The sequence below is a fragment of the Globicephala melas genome, chromosome 8 (assembly GCF_963455315.2).
Source record: "Globicephala melas chromosome 8, mGloMel1.2, whole genome shotgun sequence".
NCBI classification, from domain to species: domain Eukaryota; kingdom Metazoa; phylum Chordata; class Mammalia; order Artiodactyla; family Delphinidae; genus Globicephala; species Globicephala melas.
The window spans coordinates 37392398-37408442 of record NC_083321.1 but is presented as its reverse complement, the minus strand read 5'-3'; the positions used below and the strand labels follow the sequence as shown (position 1 = coordinate 37408442).

Below are 16045 nucleotides of genomic sequence, written 5' to 3'. Positions count from 1 at the left end.
AACCATTTGTATGTTTTCTTTGGAAAAATGTCTGTTTGGTTCCTCTGCCCTTTTTTTTTTTTCCGGTACGCGGGCCTCTCACTATTGTGGCCTCTCCCGTTGCGGAGCACAGGCTCTGGACGCGCAGGCTCAGCGTCCATGGCTCATGGGCCCAGCCGCTCCGCGGCATGTGGGATCTTCCCGGACCGGGGCACGAACCCGTGTCCCCTGCATTGGCAGGCGGACTCTCAACCACTGCAACACCGAGGAAGCCCCCTCTGCCCATTTTTAAATCGGAATTTTTGGTATTGAGTTGTATGAGTTCCTTAGATGTTTTGAATATTAACCCCTTATAAGATACATGGTTTGCAAATATTTTTTTTTGTTTGATATAGTCCCAGTCATTTATTTTGCTTTTGTTGCTTGTGCTTTTGGTGTCATATCCAAAAAAATCATTGCCAAGACCAATGTCAAGGAGTTTTTCCCCTACATTTTCTTCTAGGAGTTTTACACTTTCAGGCTTCTGTTTAAAGCTTTAATCCATTTTGAGTTGATTTTTGTGAGCAGCATAAGATATGGGTCCAGTTTCATTCCTCTGCATGTGATTATTCAGTTTCCCAACACCATTCATTGTAAAGACTGTATTTTTCCACTGAGTATTTTTGGCTCCCTTGTCAAATATCTGTTGACAGTATCTGCAAGGGCTTATTTCTAGGCTCTCGATTCTGTTTCATTGGTCTATATGTCTGTTTTTCTTCCAGTACTATACTGCTTTGATTACTATAGCTTTGTAATATAGTTTGAAGTCAGGCAGTGTGATGCCTCTAACTTTTTTCTTCTTTCTCAGGATTGCTTTGGCTATTTGGGGTCTTTTGTGGCCCCACATGAATTTTAGGATTGTTTTTTATATTTCTGTGAAAATGCCATTGGTATTTTAGATTGCATTGAATCTATGGAATGCTTTGGATAGTATGAACATTTTAACAATATTACTACTTCCAATCCATGAACATGGGATGTTTTTCCATTTATTTGTGTCTGCTTCATTTTTTTGCATCAAAGTCTTATAGTTTTGAGTGTGCAGATATTTAATCTCTTTGATTAAATTTATTCCTAAGTATCTATTGTTTTTGATATTATTGTGAATGGGATTGTTTTCTTTATTTGTTTTTCAGGTAATTTGTTGTTAGTGTATAGAAACACAACTGATTTCTGTATTTTGTATCCTGAAACTTCACTAAATGTACTGATTAGTTCTATTAGTTTTTGGTGGGGTCTTTAGGATTTTCTATAAATAAGGTCATATCATCTGTTATCAGAGACAGTTTTACTTCTTTTATTCTAATTTGGATACCTTTTCATTTTGGCTCCTGCCTTATTGCTCTGGCTAGGACTTTTCAGTAGTGTGTTGAATAGGAGTGGTGAGAGTGGGAACACTTGTCTTGTTGCTGATCTTAGAGGAACAGCTTTCAGGTTTTCACCTTTGAGTATGTTAGTTGTTGGCTTGTTATATATGGCTTTTATTATGTTTAGGTACATTCCTTCTCTACCCACTTTGTTGATGTGATATTGACATGAACAGATATTGAATTTTGGTAATTGCTTTTTCTGCATCTATTGCGATGATAATAAAATTTTTATTTTTATTCTGTTAATGTGGTATATCACATTTATTGATTTGCATATGTTAAAACATCCTTACATCCCAGGGATAAATCCCACTTGATCATGATTTATGATCCTTTCAATACATTGTTGAATTTGGTTTGCTAATATTTTGTTGAGAATTTTTGCATCTGTATTCATCAGGGAAATTGGCCTGTATTTTTCCTGTAGCAGCCTTATCTGGTTTTGGTATTAGAGTAATGTTGGTCTCATAAAATGAGTGTGGGAGTTTTCCCTACTCTTCAATTTTGAGGAAGAGTTTGAGAAGGATTGGCATTAATTCTTTAAATGTTTGGTAGGTTCACCAGGGAAGCCATCTGGTCCTGGACTTCTCTTTGTTGGGAGATTTTTGATTACTGATTCAATCTCTTTACTCATTATTGGTCTGTTCATTTATTCTATTTCTTCATTATGTAGTGTTGGTAGGTTTATGTTTCTAGGAATTTATCCATTTCCTCTAGGGTGTCCAATTTGTTGGCATATAATTGTTCATAGTAGTGTCGTGATCCTTTGTATTTGTGTGGTATTAGTTGTAAGGTCTCTGTTTTCATTTCTGATTTTATTTGAGTCTTTGCTCTTTTTTCCTTAGTCTAGTTTGTCAATTTTAACTTTTCAAAAAACCAGGTGTTAGTTTCATTGACCTTTTCTATTGTCCTTTTAGTCTCTGTTTAATTTATCTCCACTCTGATCTTTGTTATCTCCTTCCTTCTGCTAACTTTGGACTTGGTTTGTTCTTCTATTACTGGGTCCTTGAGGTTGTTTATTTGAGGTCTTTCTTTTTTCTTAATGTAGGCATTTAATGCTGTATAGACTTCCCTCTCCGAACTGCTCTTGCTTCATCCCATAAGTTTTCATATGTTGTGTTTCCATTTTCATTTGTTTCAAGATATTTTAAAATTTCCCTTTTGATTTCTTCTTTGACTCTTTGGTTGTTCAGGTGTGTGTTGTTTAATTTCCATATATTTTTGAACTTTCCAGTTTCCCTCCTGTTAATTTCTAGTTTTGTAACATTGTGTTTGGAAAAGATACTTGGTATGTTTTTGTTTTTGTTTTTTTGCGGTACACGGGCCTCTCTCTGTTGTGGCCTCTCCCGTTGCGGAGCACAGGCTCCGGACGCGCAGGCTCAGCGGCCATGGCTCATGGGCCCAGCCGCTCCGCGGCATGTGGGATCTTCCCGGACTGGGGCATGAACCCCTGTCCTTTGCATCGGCAGGCGGACTCTCAACCACTGTGCCACCAGGGAAGCCCTGGGATCCATTTTTTTTTTGGATCCATTTTTATTGTACAGTCAATGACCTCTCCAGATTTGGTAAAATAATCCTTTAGGTCCTTTTTGCTGGTATCCCAGCTCAGGCCACCAGTGAACAGTCTTCCTGCATCCTCCTTGTTCTTGCTGACATTTATCTAGTAGCCCTCCGTGCCGTTCTGGTTGCCAGCCTGGGGCGCCGTGCTTCCGCCTTCAGCACCCACCGTGCCCCCAGTGCCGGCTGGCCACTTGCCTTCAGTGGTGGCCTTGTGTCCGTTGTCAGTGGCGCCCATTGTCTCCATGGGCTGCTCCTCATCCGCTTCCGACATGCTAGGCCGTGGCGTACGGCTGCAACCCAGAAGCTTGCCCGGGCCTGTGTGGTGCCTCCGCCTCTAGTTTTTTTCTTATAGTGACTTTGTCTGGCCTTGGTAAATGGGTAATGCTTAGAATCAGTAATAATGGCTCCACTTTCATTTCTGATTTTAGTAATTTGAGTCTTCTCTCTTTTTTCTTAATTCATCTAGCTAAAAGTTGTCAATTTGTTGATCTTTTCAAAGAGCCATTGATTTTTTTTCTATTGTTTTTCCATTCTCTATTTTGTTATTTCTGATCTTCATTATTTACTTCCATTTGCTAGATTTGGGTTTAATTTGTTCTTTTTTTTCTAGTTCCTTAAGTTGTAATGTTAGTTTGACATCTTTCGTGTTTTTTAATGTAAGCATATATGGCTATAAGTTTACCCTTTAGCACTGCTTTTTCTCTGACCAATAAGTTTTATGTTATGTCTTCATTTTCATTCATCTCTAAGTATTTCCTAATTTCCATTGTGCTTTCTTCTTTGATCCATTAGGTTGTTATAGAGTGTGCTTTTTAATTTCCACAGATTTGTGAATTTTCCAGTGTTACTTCTGTTATTGATTTCTAAATTCACCTCAGAGAGTTGTTTCAGAGAATATACTTTGTATGATGCCTGTCTTTTTATATCTGTTGAGACTTAATTTGTGGCATAACGTATGGTCTATTCTCGAAAATATCCTATGTGCACTTGAGGAGAATGTACATGCTGTTATTGTTGGGTAAAGGGTTCCATTTGTCTGTTAGATCTAGTTGGTCTGTGGTGTTGAATTCTCTATTTCCTTACTTACCTTCTGTTTGATTGATCTATCCATTATTGAAAGTTGGGTATTGAAGTCTTCAATTATTATTGTAGAACTGTCTATTTCTCCCTTCAGTTTTTGCTTCATGTATTTTGATGGTCTGCTATTAGATGCATACATGTTTATAATTATTGTTTTATTTTCTTTCATTTTCTTTATTGAACCTCTAATTAGTATGTAATGTCCTTCTTTGCCTACTGTAAACTTTTTTGATTTGAAGTCTATTTTATCTGACATTAGTATAGCCACCCCTGCTCCCTTTTGGTTACTATTTGCATAAAATATCTTTCTCCATTCTGTCACTTTTAATCTCTTTGTGTCTTTGGCTTTAAAGTAAGTTTCATGTTGACAGCATGTACTTGGCTTCTGTGTTTTGATCCATTATGTCAGTCTCTTTTGATTGTAGAGTGTAATTTGTTTACATGTAAAGTAATTACTGATAATGGGAGCTTCTGTCATTGTGCTATTTGTTTTCTATATGCCTTAGAGCTTCTTGTTTCTCATTTCCTGCATTACTGTCTTCTTTTGTGTTTATTTTTTGTAGTGAAATATTTAAATTCCTGTCTCATTTTCTTTTGTATATATCCTATAGCTATTATAGCTGTTTTCATTTTGGTTGCCATGGAGGATTACCTTTAGCACCCTAAAGTTATAATACTCTTATTTGAATTTCTACCAGCTTAACTTCAATAACATACAAAACCTCTGCTTCTTCATAGTTCCATCCTCACCCCTTTTGATTGTTGATGTCACAAAATTGCATCTTTGCACACTGTTTGCCCCAAAATATAAACTAATAATTATTTTAAATGCAATTGTTTCTTAAATTTGAAAATGGGAGTTACATACCAAAGTCACAGTAATACTAGCTTTTAGACTAATTTTTTTAATGTATTAGTCTCTTAAATTATGCAGAAAATAAAAAGTGTAAGTATAAACCATTGTTACAATATTACTAGCTTTTATAACTGCCCATGCATTTACCTTTATTGAGATCTTTATTTTTTCACATGGCTTCAAGTTATTGTTTATTTCATCCTGCAGGACTGCCTTGAGTATTTCTTGCAGGACTGGTCTAGTAGTGAAGAACTCCCTAAGCTTTAGTTTCTTTGGCAAAGTCTTAATTTTTCCCTCACTTTTGAAGAACAGTTTTGCCGGTATAAGACATGATTCTTGGTTGACAGTTGTTTTCTTTTTATCACTTTAAATATATCTGCCCAGTACCTTCTGGCCTCCAAAGTTTCTGGTGAGAAATCTGCTGATGATCTTGTTTTTCACTTTTCTTCAGTCTTTTTTCTTTCTGTTCCTGAGTCAGTAATTTCCATTGTCCTATCTTCACGTTTGCTGATTCTGTCTTCTGCCTGCTCAAATCTGCTTCTTAGTCCATCTAGTGATTTTTTTCATTTCAGTTATTGTGCTTTTCAGCTCTAGAATTTTGGGGGTGGGGGTTCTTTTTAGGTTTTATATTTCTTTATTGATATTTCCATTTTGTTCACTCATCATTTTCTTGACTTTCTCTACCTCTTCCTTTAGTTCTTTGAGTATCTTTAAGACAGTTGTTTTAAAGTCTTTGTCTAGTATATCTGCCATCAGTTTCTTTTCCCTCCAGGGACAGTTTCTGTTGATTCATTTTTTCCTTTGAATGGGCCATACTTTTATATTTCTTTGTGTGCCTTGTGATTTGTTGTTGTTGTTGCTGTTGTTGAAAACTGGATGTTTGAATCTAGTAATATATGACAACGTTATCAGATTCTATCCCTTCCCCAGGGTTTTTGTTGTTATTGTTATCGCTTTTGTTTTTTGATTGTTGAAGGCTGTTTCTGTACCAAGGACCAACCTGAGGTGTACTCTTAAGGTCTTTGAGGTTTTTTTTGTGGTACCTCACGGGCCCAGCCGCTTCGTGGCATGTGGGATCTTCCCAGACCGGGGCACGAACCTGTGTCCCCTGCATCGGCAGGCGGACTCTCAACCACTGCGCCACCAGGGAAGCCCCTTTGAGTTTTTTTCTAGGCCTGTGCTTTTCCCTGGGCATACGTGGTTACTTTCTAATTTCCCCCAAATATGCCACTGCTTTTGTATGTTCTGGTCTTTAATGTCTGGCTCCCATGAGGGGAAAAAGAAATACTAAGGGAAGGGGGAAAGGGTGCCTGCCCTTTACATTCCTTGGAGGTTACTTTAGCCAGAGGGGGAGAGGCTTGCAACAGTAGTGGGGAGGTGCAACAACAATGGCTTTGCTCTCTTTGTCTACCCTTCTGTCATCAGAAGCAGTAATCAGTCATTAGAGAACAGATCTCTGATATTTGGAGGAAAGGGTGCTTTTCACAGGCTGTGCACAGACTGCTTTCCGTACATGTAAACAGCCCTGCTACTCTGCTAAGGGCTGAAATTGGCTGAAACTAACCACAGTTTAACATACAAACCTTCCCCTAGAAATTTCAAGCTTTCGGAAGACTCCAGAGTTCCACCAAAAGTTATATCAGACAGATTCTGGCAGTGCAGTTATTGTCTAGTTGGGGAGATAGATTCCTGGTGCTTCCTACTTCTCCATCTTCCTAGAATCCTCCAGTATTTAACTAGATTTTTAAACCTAGGAAACTGTTTTGTGAAAAAGCAAACTCAAAGTCATCTTCCCAGATACTCCTGCCTTTTTGGAAAGGGTCCATACCTGCTGTTAACCATTCACCCATGACCTGGGTGATTATCTTTGTATCATATATCCTTCATAGTTCCTGTGACAAGCATGTCCTAATATTTTACACATAGAAAAAAAACAAGCTTGTATACACCTATAATTACCAGGATCTATAAGATCCAATAGGTAACCAAAATCCCTCACCAGATGTTTTGGTAATTCTTAACTAATTGGACTATCTTATTTTGCCCTTTTATTTACTATCACTTGTACCTTATTAAAGTTATTGATAGATGCATTTGTGTGTTCAGTTTCTCTAAAGCAAATTTATTTCTTCTTCTAGTCAAACTATTTCCACATCAATTGGAAGTTTCAGGTCAATATCCCAAAATATCTTTTCACTGTGATAATTTTTATTGGTATGTTTCATTTTCTTAGATTTCCTTAAGGGGACCTACAAACCTTTGTTATGCCACATAGCTTTGGATAAGAGATTAAATTAATGCCTAGCAAATGAAACATATGTTAATATTACAGTATCATTTCATATCGTAACAAAAATGTCCCTTACCCACGTATTGTACCATATATTTCCAGTTACAGGGACCACTAGAGACCATTTCCCAGTAAATGCAGGAATCTAACTGATCTGGTGGCTCAGTTATAACCCAGCCACAAAGGAACATGTTTTAGCCAATACTGGTTTCCAGATGTCATGGAGTAGCCCATCTTTATAGGGAGGTCACAGTGTTAGGCTTTTGTCTGCCCAATCCCAGATAATTGTACTACAGGGACTGCTAGTTTCTTTTTCATTTGAAACACTATTGCTATAAGGGAATAGTGATTAAGATCACATTTTCCACTGTAGTCCTGTATGATTTGAATACCAAACACTGCAACACATTACAGATCAGTACTCATTCCAGTTAGTCCTCTCAACAATGCAATGTCCAGCATTAAATTATTTGCCCCTTGTTCATTTAGCAGAGGATCTATAGTTACAAAGAATCCTCAGGATACTGCTAGTACTTATCTAAAAATGACTCAACTCTTTTATGTTATAGCCTCTGATTTTCCAGTGCCTAACTAACAATTGCAGGGGAGTGACATCATGATTTAATAGGCTGTCTTTCCAGGTTCTGAATAGAGCATTTAGTTTACAGCATGGGTCAGTCTTTGTCTTAAAATACCAGCCTTGAAACTGCTTGTTCTCTATCCTCCCTTTTACACCAGCGGTTTTAATTTCATTAGGATGGTTAATAGCAACTAAAGGATTATGTTTTTAGCCATTTTCTTCTCAACCCTCTTCTCTTTCTCAAGACATTTTGTTAATTCCTCAGAGGGTAAACCTGTCATCCAGATTCTACTGGTAAGATTTGTCCCCACTTATCTACTGCAAAGCTTTCTTCAACTCATACACCACTAGTCAATCAATCTCTAGGCAAAACTTTCCTTCCTTTCTTTTTACTTACCCCACAGAGTCTTGGTTATATTGAGGATCTGAAAGTTAATTTTAATTTTGACATCAATTCTCTTGCCCTCTAGTAGTGCCCCTGGTTTTGGATTGATAGTCAAATCACAGGACACCACAATAAGTGTAGTGCAGGCCCAACTTTCCTGTGTTGAGCTTGTCCATTTACACATCAGTGTAATTTGCTACCGAGTGTGTTGTGTGCAGTCCTGGGGCCTTAAAACTGTGCCTAGGTAGTTGCAAGACCATCTGATACAAATAATGATACTGTACATTGTGTGTTTCTTGTCCTGGATCCTTTTCTCAAAATTATATAAGAGCTAGGTTAAAACTTCTTTGTCCTTTGAGTTTTACTGTCAGTCCAAACCCGAGATCGCTGTTGGTGGCAATGCAAAAATAAAATACATATTTATTGTAGAAAATAAGAAAATTCATAAGCATAAAGAAGATAATGTCACCCTGGGGTTTCCCTGGTGGTGCAGTGGTTAAGAATCCGCCTGCCAAGGCAGGGAACATGGGTTCGAGCCCTAGTCCGGGAAGATGCCACATGGTGCAGAGCAACTACGCCCATGCGCCACAACTACTGAGCCTGTGCTCTAGAGCCCGCAAGCCACAACTGCTGAGCCTGCATGCCACAACTACTGAAGCCTGTGTGCCTAGAGCCTATGCTCTGCAATGAGAAGCCACTGCAATAAGAAGCCCACAATGAAGAGCAGCCCCCGCTCACCATAACTAGAGAAAGCCCACATGCAGCAACGAAGACTCAATGCAGCCAAAATATTAATTAATTAATTAATTAATTAATTAAAGAAAGAAGATAATCTCACCTGCAAGCCTGTCACTCAAAAATAATCACTATTAATAATTTGGTGGATTGATATGATTCTAAAGTTCCTATAAAAATGCATTATGTTTTTTACAAGGCTGAGATAAGAAATTGCATAATGTTTCATAATGTTTAGGATTATGCTATTTTCCTTTGAAAATGTATTATGAACATTTCCCCATATTTCAGTATGTTATTGATTTAATAATATATTCTTGGGAAAAATGTGTAACTTGGCTTATAATTATATAAAGTTTAAATTTACACTGGCACCTTAGTAACAATATTATGTGGTCAGCAAGATGTATATGCCAACTTTCAAGGTGATCAGAGTCTATGTTTGGATATTTAAGAAAAAATTTAAAATTAAAAGTTTCATTTTGAGTGGCACAATGACCTAATATTCCACCTTTATGATGAAAGAAGGGTGAACTATTATTTGAAGTGAATAATGAAGTTTATGAGAATAATATAGAAATTTTTACTGCCTATTCATAAATAATTTCAAGACGACATCTCTGAGAAAATTTTAAGAGTGGTATTGACATGTAGATTGCTTCAGAACAGATGCTTGAAAAATATTATGTTCTCTCTGAATCAACTTCTCATGAATTTGATTTTCTTACTTTCCACAACTGTAGTGCCTATGAGATTATCAAGCTGAAGGGGTATACCTCTTGGGCTGTTGGACTGTCTGTGACAGGTCTGGTAAGATCAATTCTGAAAAATCTCAGGAGAGTGCATCCAGTTTCCACTATGGTTAAGGTAGGCTTAAATAGAATCTTCACTTATCATCTTTGTTTAAATATTGCTGAGTCTTTACTATGTGCCAGGCATTATACAAAATTTTGAGAATATGTTGGTGAACAAAATAGAGGCCCTGACCTCATAGAGTTTAATGAAAGATAGGAACTTAATAAAACAATTGTAAATATATAATAACACATTGTGTTAAGTGCTATGATGACAAACTACGAAGTTCTTAGAGTATTCAAGAAGAGAATTTACTCTGCGGAGGGGGTGTTTGTGGTGGTTAGGGAAGATTTCCTAAGGAAGTAAAATGACCTAATCTGAATAATGAGTAGAAGTTAATTTGCAAGGCTGGACTAATATTCCAAGCAGAGGGAACACATGTGTAGGGGACCTGAGGTAGATATAAGTAGAGAGCACCTGAGGATCTGAAAAAAAAAAGTCAGTGGTTGAAATGCACAGAGCAAAGGGAGCAAAGGGAAGTACATGATAAGGCTGGAGGAAGTAAGCAGGGTCAGGCCACTGAAAGTCTTATAAGGGGGTCCTTACCATAAGAGCTATGGAAAGCCACCAAAGGAACTTAAGAAAGGGACTGGTTTTACAATCTTTTTTTGTTAAAAAGATTCCTGGGGCTGTGATGGATGGAACAGATTTGAAGGGGACAAGAGTAGAGGTGGGTAAACTTGGGAAGAGGATGTGCGTTAGCTCGGAACAGAGAGGATGGTAGTAGTAGAGATGAAGAGGTGGTGGCAAATTTGAGTTATACTATATTTAAGAGGTAAAATTCATAGGTCTTGATAATGGAATGAAGTGGGAAATAAGGGAGATAAAGGTCATTCTTAGGTTTCTGTTTTGCACAGTTAGATAAATGGTTATATAATGCACTGAGGAAAGGCATATTCAAAGAGAATCAGGTTTGAAGATCATGTTTGTAGTTATGGAGAAATTGAATTTGAGGTGCCTTTGCAATATCTCAGAGGAAATAGTCAGTTAGGTACAAGCTTCTGGAATTCATAAGAGTTTGGGGTTGGAGTTATAAATATGAGCATCATCAGCATAAAAAGTGTATATCAGGGCTCTTAGTTAAAAGCCACAGAAGCCAACCCAAACTAGCTTAATAAAAAGAAGATATATTGGCTCATGTAACCGAAATGCCAAGGAGGCCCGAACCACATGCTCAAACTATATCATTAGAGCTACCTTTTCTCTCCACAATCTTGGCTCATCTTTTCACTCTTATTGGCTTCAAGCTCATGTGGACTTTTTCCATGGGGCAACAAAGATGGCCCTCAGCATCTGCAGGCTTAGAGCCTATAGTATCAGAACCCTGCCTCTCCCTTTACCCATATTAATTTCTTGATAATTGGCCTTTCTGGGATCACTTGTCCATTCCTGTGATACTTGTCAGTTCGGAGAGAGGCAGTTCCTGAAAGGAAAAGAGAGGTTCTGTCAACATTAAGAAAAAAAAAAAAGAGAGAGAGAAAGAGATACTAGACAGGCAAAGACAGTAGATATCCCTTACACATGGTAGCTGAAACCATGAATTTCAACGAGCTTGCCTAAGGAGAGAGTATAAAGTGAGAAGACAGATTGAGATTGAGTCTTGAGGAATTTCAGTATTAACAGCAGAGTTTATAGTGTGAGTCCACGAAGGTGACTAAGTGGTGGCCAGAGTTAAAAACCAAGAGAACATGGAATCATGGTAACCAAGTGAAAGGAGGATGCCTTAAAGATGAAAGGATTGGTTTTCTGTTCTTGATTGATGTGAAGTCATATAAAATAAGGGTTAAAATGCCAGGAAGGTAAAGTAACAGAGGTCATTGATAACCTTAGCAGATGTTTAATAAAGTAATAGAAATGAAAAATTCTGATTGGAGTACACCAGGGTTTTCTTAACTTCGGCACTGTTGATTTGGGGCTGGATAATTCTTCATTATTGGGGCTGTCCTGTGCATTGTGGGATGTTAGCAGCATCCCGGGCCTCTACTCATTAGATGCCAGTAGCATACCAGTTTTGACAATCAAAAATGTCTCCACAATTATACTCCAATAAAGATGTTAAAAAAAAAATGTCTCCAGACATTACCAAATGTCCCTTGGGAATGTTTGGTAAGGCAAAATCACCTCCAGCTGAGAACGTTTTAAGTCGACTGGAGAAAGTAAAGCCAGTATAAACAGCTCTTTTGAGGTAAGTGGCTGTGAAATTAAGGAGAGAGAGCAGTAACTGGAGAGGAGAATCAGGGCAAGGCAGGTTTTTTTGTTGTTGTTTAAAAGATAAGATGTAAAGAAGATATTGAAGATAGAAGTAATAAGCAGAGAGGGTGGGATCCAGAGCACTGGTGAAGGTATTAGTCCCAGAAAGGAGGAGGGACAACTATCTTTTTTAATAGGGGATAACAAAGAGAAGATAGGTAGTGAATCATATAGGTTTGTAAGTTTGGCATTGGAAGCATCTGATGACTTCTTTTTAGTGAAAGGAGACAAAATCATCTACTGAAAGTCAAGGGAGGTATAGAAAAGTCAGGTGTTTGAGAAGATTTGAAATCACCTTTGTAGATAGTGAGAAATAGAATTTGACAAAAAATAAAGGCAGAATTACTGTCAGGTGGATGCTTGAGGTAGATAAGTATTAATTTTGACAAAAGTTAAAGATCAGCTTTGTTGTGTGGTTTTCTCTAGGGACCTGAGTGCAGGAGTGGAGAAAGTAGATAACTGAATTCATCTGGGTTTGGGTTTTACTTGTGGAGTGTTAAAGGGGGAGAGAGAAGAGAGGAAGACAGAGATAGATAGAGGTGTAGGTAGTTTTGGTGTCTATACTTGTTAAAAATGAGTTTGACCTTCTGCTAAAGGGTCACAGTCAAATTCAAGACCGTTGCCCTTAAATGTTATCTACATACAAATGAATAAATTACAAAAAGAAAATGAGTAATAAAGAATTTAAGAAATATTTATAAAAATTAAAATAGGCAAAGGGTCTTAGGGTGTAGCAAAAGAGTTACAAGAAAGGAATATAAGTTGGATATGGAGGAACCTCATAACAAGGTTCAGAGTAAGATACTTGGGGTGGGAGAAGGTCCCATGAGCTAAAGAAGACAAGAAACTGGAAAGAAAGGGAATTGGTTCGTTTATCCACATGGACAATGAAGCCACCAAGGATAATGGCACAAACTGGGATAGAGAGAGAAGATTGCTAGGGTCAAAGTCTTTTATGAATGAGATGGAATACTCAAGAGGTTTGTAGACGGTCATTAGAAAGGAAAGAAGAGCTGAATAAGATGGGCCTCAAAAAATAGGGGGAATTGTTTTTGTTTTTAAGAGAGCAAGGGATTAATAATCTGGAAGAGACAGTGAGGGGTATACAGTGGATTCTACACTCTTCCTCTTTTGAGGATACAAAGGGCTGTGGGAGAATAAGCAATTACCCCCAGAGGGCTCCTGAAGAAGAGTCAGGGAGGTGTCAAATGAACGCTCCTGGAAAGAGGTTGAGTAATACGGGAATTTCATAGTCTTTACTGAACAAATCAGTGGATGAGTTATAGTTTATGGGAAATACTTAAACATTTGACATTAAGAGCAAAATCATTTGTATGCTCTTAATCTTTTTTCCCAGTTACTTCATTTCTATTACTTCACATTTTCAGCAAATAAAGTTGCCAATAGAGTTTATTTAACATTAATATATTAACTTGATTTTTTGTCAGATAAATAGGGAATTCTCTTTAAATAACCATTTCCTCACTTCACGGCCAGTCTATGAGGAAAGGAAGCAAATTTCAGTGCATCCAGGGGTCATACTGCCAACCAGGCATGACGCTTAAAGGGAAGAGGATAGGCTAAGGGGGGGGGGGCAGCAGGTCATGGCAGTACACAGGGCTAGGCCAGGGCAGCCTTGGAGGTCAGGGCCCTTGTTTCCAGTCTACCCAGCAGCCCCCAAATGGCATAATGGCATGGACATACATTTCCAGTTCTAATCCAAGAAGCCCTTTCTAGCAGGAAGAGATACAGTGAAAGGAGAGAGAGCAAATTCCTGAAACACCAGCACGGAAGGCAGGAGGGCTTTTGCCCCAGCCACGCTGCCTTGTTCCTGATGCCACCCAACCCCTGGCAGCTCATGTTAAAGCTCTAAAAGGTATTGTGCTACACAGAGGGAGCAACAGAATGACCAAGGACAGGAAAGGGAAGCGGGGGCAGGCAAGTGTGACTGCAGCTGGAATGTGGCTGGGAAGGGAATGTGGGCTGACAGTCTGGTGGGACAGTGGCCTTCCATGGCGAGGCACGGACCAGAGTGGAGTGAATGTGAGTAGAGCCTGGCAGGGGACCCTGAGGAGAAGACATGTGGCTGTTCTGATGGAGATCAGGAGGTTGAGTATAAAGTGGCTACCAAAATGAGGGAGTTGGACTGCAGTGGAAAAGGTAGATAGGGAGTCCCTCTGTGGGCCACTAGAGTAAAGCAGGAACGCTGAGCTCCTGAGGAGAGCCCCAGAGACGGTGAGAGGGAAGCCTGGCTGAGTAGTGCCTGTGGGCTCTGAACTACTATGGGAAGCTGGGAGGCACCACTCCAGGGTCAAGGAGCCTCTCCCTTTCTCAACGCTGGTTCTGGTAACTTTACAGGCACAACTGGAGGAACAACAAGACCTTCCCATTGCCTCCTCCAGCCCTACATTCTGGGGTAAGAAAAGGCAATGGGTGGTAGGGGGCAGAGAGGTGTGAGAGGTCTACTGGGTCTTCCTACCTTCCAGGGAGGAGGTGGAGGCTGGTTTGTGGGCATGTAGACATTGTGTGGGTTACCCAGGTTGTAATAGGCTCTAGCAGCTGCCTCTACAGCCTTGGCTTCAGCTGCAGGAGTGGAGGGAACATCAGGGCTGCTGATGGGAGGCTCCATGGCCCTAGGATAGGGTGGTGGCCATGGCTGCACCCGTTCCATGGCCCTGTCCATCATGGAAGGTCCTGGATAGAAGCCAAGTGGTAGCCAGGAGGGCAGGAGTACATTCCACTGGTGACTAGCGGGGGAATTACGTAAACCCTGCTGAGCATGTGAGTACCTGGAAGCTTAGGCTCCACTGGAGGCTCCACCTCTGGAGGCTTGAGAAGCCACCTGTTAGCATCTGTTGTCCAAACTCAGTGGCATCCCCTCATGTAAAGATTATACAAAGCAGAGCCTGCCCAGCCACTTCCTGCTTCTGCCTTCACTGTTCTCTTGATTATTTTACACCAAACACAGCCTGCTTGATCTCACAGTCCTTCATCAGACTGCATTCTTCCGCTTAGAAAGAAATATGACAAGGGTAAGGGGTAAAATAGACAGTGCCCTTTTGGGCCCCTTTGAAGGCATCTGGCACATTCTTCATGTCCTTAAACACAAGTTCTCACATGGTCATAGGACATTAGGATGCTCTTCGTACTGTTGACGATCACTCTGCTGCCCTCCGAATGATTCTTGAGCTCCGTAGTCTCTCTGTATATTCTTATTCTGAAGCTGTCTTGCATAGCTGCTTTTCCATATCAGGTTACTGAATAATAACCTAATTTTGCCTTTTAGGGCTTATATGGAATAAAAGAAGAAATCTTTCTCAGTATCCCTTGTGTCTTGGGCCAAAATGGTGTCTCAGATGTTGTGAAAGTTAACTTGAATTCTGAGGAGGAGGCCCTTTTAAAGAAGAGTGTAAACACACTTTGGGATGTCCAAAAAGACCTGATATTTTAAAACCTTTTAATGTTCCATGTTTTATAGAACAGAAGATAGTAGACTGTATATTTTACATTTTGAAAGTATCTTCACCTGATCTTTCAAAAATAAAAGAACATTGGACCTATGACATAACTCCAGCCTCTCAAGGCTAGAAAAAGGAAATGGTAAAGGAATTTCTCTATTCTAATGATACTCACCCTGTACAGATGTAAGTTATACTTCTGAAGTATGTCATATATGTAAAAGTTGTCTTCAGGTTTAGTAGAATATGTATACTAACCCATTTAATATAGAACTTATGATTCTTCTCATAAAACAACAGAATTTCTAGTACTGAAATTTCGTTTTGTGCTTTCCTCCATTAGGGCACCAGCATATTCACTTTATATTGCTTCATTAACTTTATGTGTTTATATATAATTTTTACTAAGTACTTATTTTTAAGACAATGTATATCAGAAGGAAAATAGAAATATAACTTCATGGTATAAAAAAATTAAATATCTTCAACCCTGCAAGTATTAAACCAATTAATATAAACTCAAATAGTTGATTTGGTCCCTCTGTTGAAATACCACACAGGGAGTTTAGACCATCCTCTAGGTTATTCTTTTAGCAAACTACTACTGT

At 38.9% G+C, this 16045-nt stretch overlaps 1 protein-coding gene and 1 pseudogene across 1 annotated transcript in view; one reads left to right on the top strand and one right to left on the bottom strand.

Moving 5' to 3' along the window:
• Window positions 1–16045, top strand: part of LOC115857662 (L-lactate dehydrogenase C chain-like) — a 51708-nt gene that overhangs the window by 12643 nt on the left and 23020 nt on the right. The window lies entirely within an intron of this gene.
• Window positions 13500–15213, bottom strand: LOC115857394 (WW domain-binding protein 2 pseudogene; annotated as a pseudogene).